Here is a 17,105-nt window from a genome sequence, read left to right on the forward strand (position 1 = left end):
CAAATTACAGGGTTCCTCATTATAGGTTCCGAATTATGCTAGAAAGACCTCGAGGTTCATCGATCTTAAACGACGCACACCACTAACATGCGGCCAGGGGTACGCGATGCCTAACTAACCAGCCACATAGAGCCTACGTCGAAAATACCAGACAGCTGAACGATCTTCGAGGGTGCCCGCTGCATTTGTAGTACGCCCATTCGTAACGCAAAATAGTGGTGGTGCTTCGATTACTGGATGAACGCACAAATATCACAAAGTTATCCTTCATGCATCCATTTAAGGTCTTCTCAAATGTCGTGAAGGATGAAAACGATACACCCACAAATTTCTCAACGAAAGTCACTTCCGAAGCCATAGCAGACGAAGTTCAAAGCCGAATGTGCGCCAGTAATCTTCGAAAGAAATCGAATCAAACAAATCGCAAAAAAGTGACGGCAGATGAGGGTGGTTTTCAGTCCACACATATATGCAAAGAAGTGCAACATTTTGACGTTAAAATTTTTATTTCGCCCACAGGGGTTTTACAGAAAAACGCATTGTGTCTCTAGCCGCTGGCGTCAGTTAACTGCTTGAATTCAAAAATGTTGGAAGATACGTAAGCTTAGTTTGCAAAGGTGCATCGTTGTCAAATTGATCCGATATCCGAAGCGCCATCTTACAGACTTAGAGACAGATAATTTGATAGAATGCATTATATGTTTGCACTAAACTTGATTTTTTTCCGCGTATGATAACTGAGGGACGCCCTAGGTGCATCCACGCACTGGAACACGCCAGTGCTAGTTTAGTCAGTCAATGTGCCTGTCACGTGCATATTACGTGTGTAAATCTGGACGAGCCTCAATATATCGTTCCAACAATGTTTCAGTGAGGAATGTGATGCCACACCAACGGAGGTGGACAGCACTCTGACACCTTCTGATGACAGTGAAGTTGGTCACTGATAAGGAACAAAGATGTGTGAAGCAGTGGAAGAGTAATGTAGTTGGGGCATTGGCAAAACTGTAGGTTTTAGTTATGGATAGGCTCATGCCAAGTAAAGAGGTCAGCAATCAGCTATTAAGTACGTCTTTTTCGAAATATTATCATACTATTCGTTAATAGTGTCGGGACAGTTGGGAGGGTAAATTAACTTCAAAGTAATGTTGCTCTCTACATGCGCCGAGGTGCAACTGTTGGCGACGATTGGTTGTGTCGGCCTGATGTTGGCCTTAACAGAGCATATATATGTAACCTACAGATGACAAGCTTTAGAAGTAGTTGCCTCTCTGTGGCCACAGAACGAGCGCTGCAAACTGTGACCGTGTCGCGCCCTCTATTAGATTACCTAAGACGCCAAGAGGTATGAGATCTATAAAATGTATGACTAGTGGGTGACTCAATGGATTCATGAAACCCCGCTATGTTAAGATAATGTCCAATGATGCCACAAATTTTACACTCCGTTTGCGTTAGATAAAAATTCGCGCAAAAATAGCGAAGCAGGCTAGAACATATTGTTCTTTAAAGCTTCATTAGGTACATAGATTAAAGGGGTGAACGTGGGTGCGAAGTTTTATAACCAAAAGCAAAAGCATCTGTGTCGACTGTCCATACCACCCAAATTTGATATTTTGGATGTCCTAGAGCGTTCGGGCAAAATATCAACGTCACCAGCCCAACAAATGATACATTGTGGAAGGTATGAATCTGTCCAACGGCTCAAGTAGCACTAGACTGTATGAATAAAGATGGCACTGTGTGAAACCACAAGAAATTTTTTGTGCGCGGAGGCTATTTCTACGACACGACTGAGAATTCGGCCAAAGAGAGTAAAAATTTTCTACACAATGCCCTGAAAACAAGAGGGATCCACTAATAGGTCCACTGGCCTGTTTTGTAAGTTTTTTTTTCAGTTTCTCGTACGTCACCATTATTTGCATTATTAAATTGTACATTCTGACACTGATCGAGTAAGGCCACCAAAGCTGTTAATTTTGTCAGAAGACGGATAGCCTAGCAAAATATTATCGGCCCTTTCACGGCCGTTTCTCGTCGTCACGATTATTTGCATTATTAAATTGTACATTCTGACACTGATCGAGTAAGGCCACCAAAGCTGTTAATTTTGTCAGAAGACGGATAGCCTAGCAAAATATTATCGGCCCTTTCACGGCCTACTTTCGATACAACCAACGGGGTAAGAAGCTCATCAAAACGGCTAAAAAATGGAATCTCCTGAAACACAAAGGAGGAAATTATCCACCATCGCTGTGATTTACACGGAAATCGATTACGGCCAGAGCACCTCCACGATGGTAGTAAAATCTCAGTACCCGTACACTTGCCCCGGGACGTGGGTTTTGACTAAATTAAGTTGGTTGGTTCCCGCACCAACAAATGAGACCGGCTTTTTCGGCATCGCCTTACTTCCAAATGCGTGTGGTGTGCATAGTGTTATGGTTATTCTCTGCCGCCATCACTGTGATCACAGTGTGCCTTTCTTTTCCGTTCATCAAACATCACAGAGACGTTAAAACAGTATCGAGTTATTCATATTTGTCGGGTGTATAGTTTGGCCAAGACTTTATGTCGCTACCTGAATTTTGGAATTGCGCTCTCGCATTCATGTGAAACCAACACCTAAGCAGCCTTGAATAATCAACCCACTCATGATTTCACGACGTGATATTCACCACTCTTTAGTTTTTCACAAGCCATCCAGGGATTGTCGCCGGACTGTTTTCCAGTCATATCCAACCTAAGCATTTTGTTTGACTCGTATGAAGTTAAGCCACGTAGGAGGCTGTGCGTTGTTGGAATTGGGCCCTTTTTTCTAAAGCGTATTTTCACGTTGCACACCATGTAATTCCGCAGACTTATATCGACCAAAAAGTGTGTATATTTGTGAACTGCTCAAGCTTTTGAAAACCCAAAAGCTGCTGCATTAAACGGCAAGCACTCTATTTTATCTGTAGAAATTCAATTAGCTATCAACTGCAGCCAACGACTAGCATTTTGACTATAACATGGTACCCCAACATTCACGTCTTAGTTATAGTCACGGCTATCGTTACAAAATAGCTGTCTGCTTTTGAGCACTCAACCATGCCAGAACTCAGGTGGAAAACGCTTTCAACCACACTTATAACAAGCGTAATGATACGGTGGCAAATTACTTCTTAATTATGGTTTCATCACATACCTAATGGTAAGAATTACGACAGAACAGTACCTTAGCCGTGAGGTTTTTATAATCTTGCCAGCTGACAAAGGACGAAAGAGGAGTGGAACCACGAAAGTAAGACCCTAGACATGGGTCCCTAGACTGCATTACCCTCATGAAAAGAAAACAAAGAAGAGTTTATTCAAAGGGAATTGTAGTGCGTGATTAGATTACACTGCGGCGTGTCGGCTGATAACTTCCAATCGGGTTAACTCGGAGGGAAAAAGCACTTTGGCCCCATGGACTACACTCAGAAACAGGATTTGTCAGCGTGCTCTTTGGTATCTCCGGTTTTAACATACCCTTTATGGAATATTTTGAACAACAGGATTTAGCCGGATTCCAATACACACACAATATGTTATGGCGTTATCTAGACGGTACTTTTGCTGTGATGAAGTGAAACGAGATCACTTATTTGGGCAATTATCTGAATGGCCTGAATTCACATGTCAAATTTAGACCCACTTTCCTTTCTAGGCTTCATGGCACACAAGGCCGGAGAAACCAACTGCCTACATGTCCAAAATCGGTATTCACCATTGTAGGCTCATCTAAAGATTATTTCCGGATAGCACGCTGTTTCACGCAAAAAACCGAAATTCAGATCGTTCGAACGGAGGTCAAATGGGGTAATACTGATATCACAATATAATAATAAAATTGCGCAAGCCTCAAGTAGTGTGATTACGCCAACCTCGATACACCGGTCTACTAAATGCTAAGTTCCAACGGGATCCCAATGTTCACATCGACCATAGGCAGCGTAGCCACAAGATAGCGAAGCCGATGTGTTGATCTAAACAACATGTGCGATGACAAAGTCAAAGAGCAGTTTGCGTTCACGTCAAAACAATGAAAGCGGTATAAGCATAAAACGAGGAATGATTTTGTACACAGTTTGAAAAGATCAAACGAATAAACAGCTCTTTTTATGGCCAGCACGGCTTCCCCTGATCTGTCAAATCAATCCACCGCATGCGAAACTGAGATCAGGGCGAACAGTGCTATATCCCTAGTCATAAACACCTCCTTCAGCATAGGGCATGCGCTTACATCAGGTGGGCAACTAACCATTGTCTCCATCCATCGGGCAGATTCATCGTGTATTGCGTCTAACCTCACTCGAAGCAGCCTCTACTATCACATCCTGGAAATAACCCCCACTTCCGGGCCTGACCTCCACTGTGATGCCCCTCTCTCAATGTCCGTGACTCTGACTTTTTACCGCTGGATAATGCAGTCTTTAACCCGAAAACCGCGTTGGTTTTGCATTGACTTGTGTCGTGACTGTAAAAGCTGAACGTACCACTTCAACTGTCGAAGCCAAGGATTATCAGTCAAAACTTGCCCCTGTCCTCAACATCAGGTATAACTTACCATGGTCTCCCATGTAATTTCTGCTAATCTGCCCAGTTTGGCCATCCGTAATTCCCGCCGCCAAACATTCAGTGCTGATGACAGTACACGCCATCATGCTGTTTTTGCAGTACCCCGACATACCCTCTAATCTCTCCTGATTCATATAATCCACTGACCCATCCATATAGCGTGAACCAAATCACGCTATTTCTATTCCAGCAAACCAATGATACCATGCTATGATGCTGTTGCCGTCATTGGTATATAGGGTAACTCAATATAGCTTGTAACTCATCGTCCGCAGGCCCTCACATTATGGACAAAGTCGTATGCGTCTCCATCACGGCTTGCCCAATTACATTACTCCCAAACATCCTTCTATTCTTCTCGCCCGTCAGTTCGTGAAATTTTGATTCACATATCTCCATTCCCATCCCATATCGACCCATCAGGGGCTTACCAACATTTTGCCAGCCGCACAACCTAACTCCTCTGATCCTACCTCCCTGTGCCTCTAATCAACACTCGCACTTTACTCTATGTTGCATTACATCCAATCTATGTACGTTATAGCTTTTGAAGTATCACTGAATCATGGCTGTCTACTGCCACGCCCTTATCCCCCCTCCGGAGTACACTATTTTCCGTTCCGATCTTTCCCACCTCCGTGAGATTGGCTGTCCTATATACTCTAAAAGAGGAATGGGTGTCTCTCCTGACGACAATTTACCTCTAGCTATCATTTCATACAAAGTCTGGCTTTCTGTCTGTCGGTCTAGCCAGTAGTTAATCCTCTGGTGTATTTACGTGTCCTCTTTATACTCCACTAGCTTGCTTAGCCAAATGACTATGCTCCATCAAGAAGAACATAAGGTTGACGGAAACTCGGGGACTGCGCCTACCTTCTGAGTCTCAGGTAGGGTGAAACCGACCGTGGGCTGCCGAAGAATTTTCAGCAACATTGTGGGTAGTTTCCTTTATGAAAATACATGCTTTATCCTTGGAACTCTTGTGAATGGTTGTCTATGCCTCATAGCTGCAGTCAGCATGAAGTTTCATGACAGTGACCATCGTCTTCCGTCCATCCCTTCCACCTTATGTTCATTCGCACTTTCCTTCGACAATTTTGATGCCTTCACAATCTTGTTGAAGCCCAAACTTAGAAAGAACTTTCTCTTGGGACACCGAAAGCTTGATTATTATTTTCACGGCCACGCAACCTCATCACTTTGTTAAGTTTTTCTCTCACGAGCTTCCGCGTTTCTGTTTGTCAAAAATTCAGATGCTAGTCTACTCTAGGATAAAAAAATTAAGAAGATTCGCAGGTCTTTCCGTGAAACAATGCCACCTTTCTTTCTGTTTTTGTTAACTGTTTTTAACTGAGATAGCCAACAGAAATCCAGCTTTGGAAAAGCGCAAGGGGCCATACAGCACTAGCCAATTATCTTCAACCAGAGATGCTGAGATGCTCATTACGCATAAGTTGTTCTCTAATTCCCCTGCGGTTTCAAGCATTGTTGCTGTATCGCCCACTACGTGACATTTGAATTTTCCCACTTTTATTGTGTCCATATTTGTAACGCCCGCCCCACTTTTGTGCTTACTGCGTGTACAGAAACCGACGTTTGTTTGTTCTTACCACTTCCTTTTTTGGCCTTGAGATCATCCATCCATTTGTGGCCGGCTTTATGCACGTGTGACTGTACAACGTGGGAACCTGTTTGCTCATTTGATTCATACATTTGGAGTGTAGGTGTAGCACTCGTTTTTGAACGAGTATCTACTGTCAAGGCTTGTATAGTTTGTGAATTGTCTTTCATTAATTGTAAATATCGAACAGTATTTCCGAGTGACGCGTAATATCAAAACCTCCAGGAAGGCAAAACGAAGTTGGAGCTGGGTACTATCGTAAATCTCGACAGTAGATACTCGTCTAAAAGTAAATGGTCCGGTTGGACTACAAAAGTATGAACTAAACGAGCAAACAAGCTCCCACGTGAGACAGTCACACGTGCATAAAGCCGGACACGAATGGCTGGATGACCTCGAGGCCAAACGAAAGGAGTGGTAAAAACAAACAAACGCTAGGTCATCTACAAGTATTAAGCACAAAAGTGGGGCGTGGGTTACAAATAGGGACAGAATAAACGTGGGGAAGGTCAAATGTCAACGTAATGGACAATACACTACGAGTACCGCGTTGAAACCCAGCTCCTACTTATTTTTGTCTTCTTGGAGGTTCTGGTGTTACGCGTCGCTCGAAGACATCGTTTGCCCGATATGGCAGCCGATTGTGGGAAGATATTTTGTGCTCCTGACGATGCCGTAGAGTCCCTAAATTCCTAACGCGCCAGCTGCTATGTGCCCTTTGCATTGAGCCTGTTTACTCAATGCTGCAAAGTGGTTCAGAATATGGCTTTTAAATTCAGGAAACCCAGCTCCTCTTATTTTTGTCTTCTTGGAGGTTCTGGTGTTACGCGTCGCTCGAAGACATCGTTTGCCCGATATGGCAGCCGATTGTGGGAAGATATTTTGTGCTCCTGACGATGCCGTAGAGTCCCTAAATTCCTAACGCGCCAGCTGCTATGTGCCCTTTGCATTGAGCCTGTTTACTCAATGCTGCAAAGTGGTTCAGAATATGGCTTTTAAATTCAGGAAATCCATAGAAAGCACGGTTTGATCTGCATGACCCCGCTTAGTTGGATTTGTCCCGGTTGTGTCATATAGCTTGCAAGATGGTGGAAAAGTGACCATTCGTCCGTGAAAGATATAAAAAATCATGTGATAGCCCGAATTCCTACTCCGATGCTTACGTCTTACATAGGCTTGCAAAGATGTAGCCACGCTCAACCAGATATTACGCACGTAAACCTTACCGCTGCTTGCACGTTTATACTGCTTTGTTGTGTGACTCTTTTAATATAATGGCATTATACACGCAGGCATCTTCAGTCCTCGATTATTGAGTTACTAATCACAAATCAACATATTTCCCGTCTCATTTAACTCTTGTTGCAAAAACGTTCCCACCGTAGTTAACAAAGTTTGTTCTGTTGGACTATATGCAATCTAATACATTCTTAAACTCACCAGACCTTACCGATCTCATCCTATCACCTCGTCTCCAGGTCATTTGAACTTCGATAGTGCTTGCTTTGAATGCCCCATATAGTCCGTATCCGATCCGTTCCCTTGCCCTAGATGTCCACTGCATTTATATCGCGTCTGGTTCGTTGTATTGCTGTCTATGTTAGATAATGCCAATTATTATGGGACTGCTCCGTTTCCAGATAATCTTTATTTGCCAAAAATCTCATCAGTTATGCTTTTATTCTGATTATCCCGTAGGGCCCACACCTAACTGTATAGCATCACTATCTGGGAATAAACATTATTGCTATGCGTCAATTGATGAAATAATCTCCATCGTTTGCATGTCCTCAGTTTATTCACCCGATTGGATTTCGTCACCAGACCTCCCTATAGATTCGAATTTCCCACAGTCTGACGTTATCCAGTCGCTCATCCTATAAGTCGGTAGCCCGGACATCATCACCTTTATCCTTAATCTCTTCGACAATTCCCTCAGCATCGGCAAGTTCCAAGTCAGTTGAAGCACTCCAACGTTGTCCCACACCTTAAGCCGTGCCCCCGAACTGCTCCAACAAGCTATGATGGCATCCTTTATATTCGCCCGCTTCTGTCTTTTTTTATTCTTACCCAGGTTATTATTAATGAAGATCCTTCATCAACACTACTTTGCATCAGCAACAGGGTTCTCTAGGGTAGCATGTGCGGCCCCCCACTGTCATTGCAGCACATAAATGTCACTGAACTGATTACTCAGGGATTCCGGTTTCTATTTTCTGACGCTGTTAAGATAACATACGCTATCTGGGCAGCCTGACAAGAACTCTTTGACCCTTTGTTCCAACAGCTCCTGTTTGTATCGACTCGTATCGACTCGAGTTTTTCCATGAACGACTTACTTTCAATGAACTGTCGATAATCACCCTTCGCAAATTGAAAAACTTCGGCCTCATGTACTCCTACTCCTTCGGCTTTTTTCAGCACGCGTGACACAAAGTGGCCAGGTATACAAGCTCTGAGCTTTAATTTCCCTCCCTTTACCACAAACTATATTTAATTGCTGCCTTGAAGCAGTTTGTTGGACCTGGTGTAGGATGAAGCCATGAGTTCACCTTACGGTATCAACAAGTGTGCGGGATTTGGAGGATGTGCGGCGCTGATTTCTTAAGTGCTTTTTTCCGGTATCGTCCGCATTATAACACGACCTTGACTGTTTGTCACTTCGGATCGGTTTTTCATGGTTGAGGAGCACTATATTAAACTGGGGTTTTCTGCGTTGCCCAATCTACCAAAGGGCTTATATGGCTAACTTTTCTACTGAGTGTTCTTCATGTGTCCCGTATTATCTTCGCAACTCTAAATTTTTCTTTTGTAGTCAACTTGTTGCAGTCCTCCAACCAATCGTCTCTCTGTAACCGTACTACAATTTACGATACAGGCATTCCCCACATATCCCTACTACGTCCACTCACGTAACATTTTGAGACATCCCCGATTCTTAACTTTCTTTTGATTGTGCTGAGCAATCTTTCACGCCTAAGCCCACACAAACGTGATTCTGAACGAAACTAACGCAAGTTTAAGCTGCGCTCCCAACCTCAATGTCCTGCTGCGTAGTCTTAGCGTTTAAACATATCGGCCTAGACGCACCAGTGCTAACCCATACATAAAGCATCTTCCCTCCCAAGTGTTTCGTCCTCTTATGTCGAAGTTTACATCCCAGAACATCGCCTGCGTTTGCCCCCAGAGTTGCAAATCCGTTGGCAGGACCGTCTTGCGCTTGATGTCGTGAGATTTTCACCCTATCTCCGCTGACCGCGTCAATTTTCTCAACGTTGTCTTTGTGCTTCTGTGCTCAGATGACTTATCCGCCGTTCCTTCGAGCTTAGTTACATTCTTTGGCAACTTTGTCTTCTCTGTTTAGTACCTGATGCTTTGCGTTGCCAACGTCCAACGAAAATAAACCAGAACAAATAGCTTGTTTCTCACTCTTGAGATCCATAGTAAATTCTTAGATCACGTCAGTACACACACAAAAAACAGACGGTCAATTGTCGAAATTTTGTTTGGTTCAACAGCCAGCACACCTTCATCTTATTCAGAACCTTCAACGCCTCAGTAGACCCGTGACTCAGTTATGCACTGTTGTCACCAACTCAAAAGGAATAATTTCGTGTTGCTAGAGCCCAAGCTATTTAGAAGCTTTCCACACTCATTTATCACATGTTTTCTCTTTCCAGGCTTCGATTTCCATGAGTAGATCCATGAAACAACAATTATGGTCATTATTTTCATCTGTAACTCGATTATCATCCACGCTGTCCTTCGATTAAAACGAAGTGAATCATCATCATACATCGGCTTTATTCTCCCGGAGTGGATCTCCTTAGCTCACCTAAAACCAGGCTGTCCACAGAAGTGCGCTTCCTTGGTCCGATTACCTCAACAGCAATGGCCGTCACGGTGCCGTCCTAAAATCGAGTTTTTCAGTGCAATGATTGCGTGGCACTGTTATACCCAAGTCTGATGGGAACATTTCTGCTCCACCGAATCTGTTTTTCTGGTTCCTCATGTTCTGCAATTTGTAGTTTTTTATCACGTGCCAGTTACCATGCCTCGGTTTTATCTCCCCTTCTACTTTGTTGCCACCATCTTTTGAATGTACAGTCTAATCTTGCTTCGGCTGGAAATGTTCCTCGAAGGTTGGAAAAAATATTAATGAATATTTTTTCCTGCCCCGGGTGTCCACCGCATGTAGATCGTGCCGTTTCAACCATGACTACATCTGCGTTGGATCTTACTCACCACTACTGTGGCCATTCCTTCTTGCGAAATCCTGAATATCCACAGACCGCAGCAGTCATGCCTTTATTCTGATTACAATCGCAGACAGCCTGATGGTGTGCCACTAACCGTATGGGAGTAAACTTAAATCCGAAGCCACCCGAAAGCGAGCCTCAAGATTAAGTAAGAAAATTAACATTTGGAGAGTCGCAAGAAAAATATCGGAGTCGGAGACGACGACGTCAAAGAACAAAGTGAAGAAAAGACCAGCATTCTGGGGACAAGACAAGAGAGGACGTATACCAGAAAGACCAATCGGACGTAAAAAACGACCCAAACATTTTTAGTGGATCAATCCGACTGATGAAAACAGAACTCGGGAAGCATTTTAGAGAACAAGTGAGTAGATAGCAATGCGACGTTATTTTTGACTTTAAAATTCATAACAATGGGAGAATGAACAAAATTTGTGGCGTAAATTAAGCCTGCCAAGTACAAAAGCCTCTAAATAGACTTCGGGCGAATCAGCCAGTCCAAGAGAAGGAAAACGTTCAAAAAGTGAATGACAATGAGAACAGATAATACTTCCAAAAATTGGACAAAGACCGTAAGAAATTCTATCCGACTTCGCATTCACAATCCCCACAAAATGGCGACCGAGCGTTTGACAGCAAACTTAGGGCAAAAAAGCGGATAAACTTTTCCTCAACCATCAGGCAACGGGAGATTTCTGCTTGGCCTCATTGGAGTTTGGCGTGGTGTGCTTTTGAATGCTCTGTTCCCTGTCGCAATGCGGCAGTATTCTTTGAATAATATAACGCCTTGCTCATGTGCGGTTATGTGGCGCCAAAACAAATCCAAATGAAGGTGAAAAAGTTGACTGTACAGTCATCTGCCAATGGTGTGTGATGTCGGGATATTTAGTTCAGCAGACCAGAAAAGTCGAGTGCTTCCGTTTAATACGAGTACCACGCGCTGTATCCGCCGAAGCGATTTGACGCGTGGTCTAGCCATATCCCCGTTTAATCTTTAATGGCTGTATTTGCGAGGAAATGGCAGTGATGCAGATGCCGAAACAAAAGTACGGGCTACGGTGTAATGAATTACATTCTTTTGTTCGGATTGCTAATGCACAAGAAAAAGAATTGCTGATAGACGCCCACATTTAAGCAGACCGCTGATGGCAGGGCAACAAACTGAGAGAGCTAGGGCCGATGAAAATGGTTGAAAGAGTCACTGACGCGACCAAAGTTTTGCTGAACTTCGATGAAGTGCAACGCTCGAGGTCTACAGCACCCACAAACCATTTAAGAATCATCACGACCGAAAAAGCTAAGATGGGCACAATTTTCTTGAAACTAGCAATAACTAGCTAAACGGTAACACTTTTCAAATATGCGATCGGCGGCGAACTTATCAAATGACAAGTTCCAGCGTTCCTACGAGAGTCGCGGATAATGTGTTGCGCGGAAAAAGGACAGTGTCCAATGTAGACTTGGTCACGTTTGAAGTGGCATTGGCAAGAAAACAAGGCTACTAGGAAGTTATCTTTGTTTTGCAGAACATAAAAAGGTTAATCCGCGCATGGGATAAAAGGCCAATCCTCCTCGAAATCGGTTTCGTTTTTCCCTCGTGCAAATTTCTGAAAGAATTTTTTTGTTTGTCAATCTATTCACAGACTACACACGAGTGATTGTTGAATTTTATCAGTCTAACAAAACATTTGAGAGATGACTCTTGATATTTCGCGCACACTTCCTATTTTACACCTAGTCCTAAACATGACATCAATTTATACCGATTACCCTCTGCAGCCATTGATTGACCACAACGGATTTGGGCGAAACGGCTGCCCGTTGAACGTCAAACGCGGTATGCAATGCACCAACTGCAAGGCCTGGTGGCACTTCAAATGCACGGGTTTACAGTGCGACCAGATAAGCCGACTAGCTAACTCTCCTGACCCGTTTGTCTGCGCCAGCTACCTCTACGTTAAGGGTGCAATGCATACCGCATCCAAGAGGAGAGCCCCCAAAAACGTTACCCAAACCCCGCTGCAGATTCCGAAAGACCAATGTGAGGGTTCCGCTTTGATCGGGCTACTCGACGCGAAATTGGGGCGTCTTTCTGAGGCACTGGAGGGCTCAGACACTTAGAATGCAACGAATTGGACGAAAGTTTACAAGGAACTTCCTTCGCTAAACGAGTAACTCGCGATATCCATACCGGGTCCTCTGGCTGCGAAGTATGTAATACAACTCTCTGACGCGGCTATAAAGACCACCACAGCGTCTTTAGTGGACAGGCGCCTAAGGGAAAGCAGATTGATAATCTGGCTACGTTAAGGTGCAATGCATACCGCATCCAAGAGGAGAGCCCCCAAAAACGTTACCCAAACCCCGCTGCAGATTCCGAAAGACCAATGTGAGGGTTCCGCTTTGATCGGGCTACTCGACGCGAAATTGGGGCGTCTTTCTGAGGCACTGGAGGGCTCAGACACTTAGAATGCAACGAATTGGACGAAAGTTTACAAGGAACTTCCTTCGCTAAACGAGTAACTCACGATATCCATACCGGGTCCTCTGGCTGCGAAGTATGTAATACAACTCTCTGACGCGGCTATAAAGACCACCACAGCGTCTTTAGTGGACAGGCGCCTAAGGGAAAGCAGATTGATAATCTGGGGGTCATTCCCCAGCGAAGCTGGCAAAATCAATCCTTATCAGTGTCCTCACCAATCCCGACCAATCGCTGCACGCAAAATGGTTACGCCAGAAAGGAAGCAAGCGAACTGCTAGACTTCTTGTCAATCTTCCTTCCCCATCTGACGTACAGAAAATCTTGGAACAGACTGGCAGTATTCAGAAGGCAAACCCAATGAGCAGGCGTCCTTCTGAGCATCGCCCCCTAAACGCGCGAAGGCTTGATCACAACAGGTCAGGGGTGCAGGCACGAACAAGGCTTTCGCTGTGCACAAATTCAGCCGACCATAAACTCATGACCAAGCCTATTGTGGTCATATCCCGTTGTGCTCCCGACGAAACCAGCGGCGTCTCCGTACAGCAGTTTCTATTCGACCACCACAGGCCTCTCGCCCACCAAAGGCAGTGATGCCCTGGAGGAGGCAAACCTCATATGCAAGCAGCGCCAAAAATACGTGGAGCTATCAACGCTCATCTCCGTAACAGACAACACAGCTGCAGCCATGCACTCCTCAACAAAGACACAGCCTCTGAACTGGACTGAGTTAGATGTGCAGGGACAAGCAGCGAAGCCAATCTTCAGCTCCACTCCGTCGCACGGGTGCATCGCCCATCGCCGGTGGTTCTGAGTCTGGCCTTTAAATTCAGGAAATCAAAAGAAAGTACTGCTGACTTCTGTTTGTTGCTGGGGTGTTGGGCTCGCCTCGGTTGAGTTACGCACCTGGCAATGCCATAAACCACGGATAAAAAACTGGCTTCTCATCTGTAAACAAAAACAAAAGATTAGAAGTTCAAATGGAACAGCCCAAAGATACTCTTCAGTGCCCATGGCCGCCATCGGCGAGCATAGCTGTATCTGCCTTCGTCAGAAAAGATGCTATACCGCACCAAAGCTCATTTCGTCATCCAACCAGAGAATACATCTACTCGCCGCTCCCAGTGGTCAACACCTGCAATGCACCATCTACAGATTAGAGCTGATATCAGTACTTCGGGAACTAGGGACTAGTGACTATCTCTCTTGCACACACATTCTATGCTGGTATAACCCAACTCATGTAATAAATACCAGATTATCCAGTTATCTTAGAAGTCCACTCCAGCAAGCCCTTATGCATCTGATTCCCATACCACGTTTCTACGCGTTTTTATCGGCTTTTACTAGATGCCTTGAAATGTAATGTCGTAGGTTAGCAAACTCAACCCCTGGTCGCTAGCCTGCTAAGTACAAATCTTTCCATCTCCTACTCCATATAATCACCTGTCATCACCCTAATTGCAGCAGACGTCAGGTTTTTCTTTCTGTGTATATTTATGCATATTATCCCATTTTATATCCCCTCAAATTCACCATGTCTTCCGAATCTCCTCCTATCCCCTCATCTTCCCAAGCTTTGAACTTCGGAAGTGCCCGTTTCGGACGACCCGGTTAGCTGATATACACTCCACGTGGTCTATGGTCAGCAACTCCGGGACCACCAAGCGGACCACAAATTTGGAGACAAACCTGCAATGTTCCCCCAATTCGAATTGTTCCGCCTGCAACTCCACTTTTGCTCGTTGAGGCTCCGGCCATTTACCCAACCCCCCAAGACCACTCGTGGCCAGCAATGGTTTTCTGTTTTAGTTCATGTCAGCCGACTGAGCATTTGAGTTAGTCGGACCTCATGCCCATTGTTCCCCACAAGTTGCGAAAGAAACCTCTTATTATTATTTCCTCGAATACTTCTCACTATTCACGATATTGTCCCCTTCTCGCGGAATCCCTACTACCCGCAAATTCCCCAGTCGTGCCCTATTCTGACTGTAAACGAATGATCATGCCAACGGCATGCCACCCACAAGTTGGGAATAAACATTATTATTATTATTATTATAAAAGCGGCCTCTGGTTTTGGACAAAACCGTCGCCTAGGACCCCAACAACCAAAGCCATAAACATGACTACAGCCATCCGGAAAAACCCTCATATATCCATTTAGCCACACTGATCGCCGGCGGATCAGGTGTCCACACATACACGAAGGAAGAGCAACTGCAGCCAAACAAGCCACATAAAATTCGCCAGATTGGTAAACTGCTGGCTGGCTTCAAGGTGCAATCCTCCGCGAAAACGAGCCTCTTGGGTGCGCTACCAAAATCATTACTCCTTGGTGCCGCCACCCAGCGCTCAAGGCCTCATAGTGACACTCTCTTGTTCAAACCGCGCCAAAACACCCAAGAATCCAGAAAGGCGAAAGTTTGCTGCAAATGTTTGATCAACAGCAAAGCTGGTCGCCAAAATATGGGTGCCGAAAAAGCTACAAACAGCATCGGTCAAACTTTTCGCCCGCGGGGAAAAAGACTTCGTCTCCCAAAGCCAAAAGGCCCGAGCAAATCGGGCCCCCACGGAACGAAAAACCTAGCAAGCGAAAAGCACCCCCAGAAACCACGAAGACAGGAAGCAGATGATATCGCCCCAGAGGCCCCTTCGGAGCCTTGGACTCACCTATCAAGTCTGCTAACCACCCTGGTCATTCAACTTTCAGCTCCTCACCCTCAGAAGCAGCAGAGACGGTGTTGAAATGCTTGTCTACAAACTGCCTCAGCCTTTTCAACAACCTCGGCGATACTAAACAGTCAGCTTACCTTGAACAACCGTCCATAATCGCACTCACAGAGACCTGGCTCACACCAGGTGGCTCTGCCGCGGAGATATCGATAGACGGTTACTCTATTTTTCAAGCCAACTCAAAACGAGGGCGGGCTGGTGGGGTCGCTCTGTACCTACATGCGGTCACACCAATCCAGATTGTCCCCTCTGACACCATCCCGCACCCTTTTGCGATGCACTGTGGGTCAAACTCCCGCTGCGCGGGTCAGATTCTTTCCTTCTCGGTGTGTTCTACCGTATCCCCTCGAGTCCCCCTGAAGATGACCAATTCCTAATACAAACCCTTGAGCAACTCACCTCCAAATACCTCTTCACTCATCTCCCGCTGGTAGGTGACTTCAACGCTCCAAAGGCCTCCTGGATGGAACTCCAGCGCGTCGAATCAGGCGGACATTTTGCAGTGGCGCTGATTGAAGTCGTTAAGCAGGCGCTTGGACTCAAAATGCCGTTGCACCCAACCTCTTCACCTCCCGCTGGTAGGTGACTTCAACGCTCCAAAGGCCTCCTGGATGGAACTCCAGCGCGTCGAATCAGGCGGACATTTTGCTTGCACGCTGATTGAAGTCGTTAAGCAGGCGCTTGGACTCAAAATGCCGTTGCACCCACCAGATACCGCGCAGGCCAACTACCATCCCTCTTGGATTTGGTCATCACCAACCAAAGGCACTTAGTTGATCAGGTAACAATTAACGCTCCGCTGGGACATAGTGAACACTGTGTGCTGACCCTTGATTTTATCTGCCTTTGGGCCGAAAATCTCGAACCTCAAACGTGGTTTCGAGACTTCTGCCGTGCAGACTCCTCAGGAATGCGCATCTCCCTTGAACAAGTCACACTGGAACCAGCTCCAGTGGAAGAACTATATAGGACCATTGTCCAGAAAGTTATCGAGGCTGACGCGACATTCGTCCCAAAAAACCGGCACGCCCCCGGATGGACGGCAGGATGAGAAAAAGGATTCGGCGACTTCTGGAAAAAAGATCCCAACTCTTTTTCAGAAAGTTGACTACAGGGGATACAGATGATGAGCTGGTATTTCGTAAAATGCGGAGCCGCCTTAAATCAGAAATCCGCAAATGGAACATACGTAAACAAGCCACCATTCTGGCATTGCTGGAAAAAACAAAATCGTCCTGTCCAAATACATGAGACATCGCCGCAGAAACATGCTATCCGCGTTCTCCTTGACGGACAGAAGCGGAGACTCAACGAATGACCCAACAGTGGTATCTGAAATTTACAGAGAACACTGTGTGTGTCTACTCAGTCCCAGCGTCTTCGTCACATCCACTCTTGTCAAGGAGAA

The sequence above is a fragment of the Opisthorchis viverrini genome (assembly GCF_000715545.1).
Source record: "Opisthorchis viverrini unplaced genomic scaffold opera_v5_253, whole genome shotgun sequence".
NCBI lineage: Eukaryota > Metazoa > Platyhelminthes > Trematoda > Opisthorchiida > Opisthorchiidae > Opisthorchis > Opisthorchis viverrini.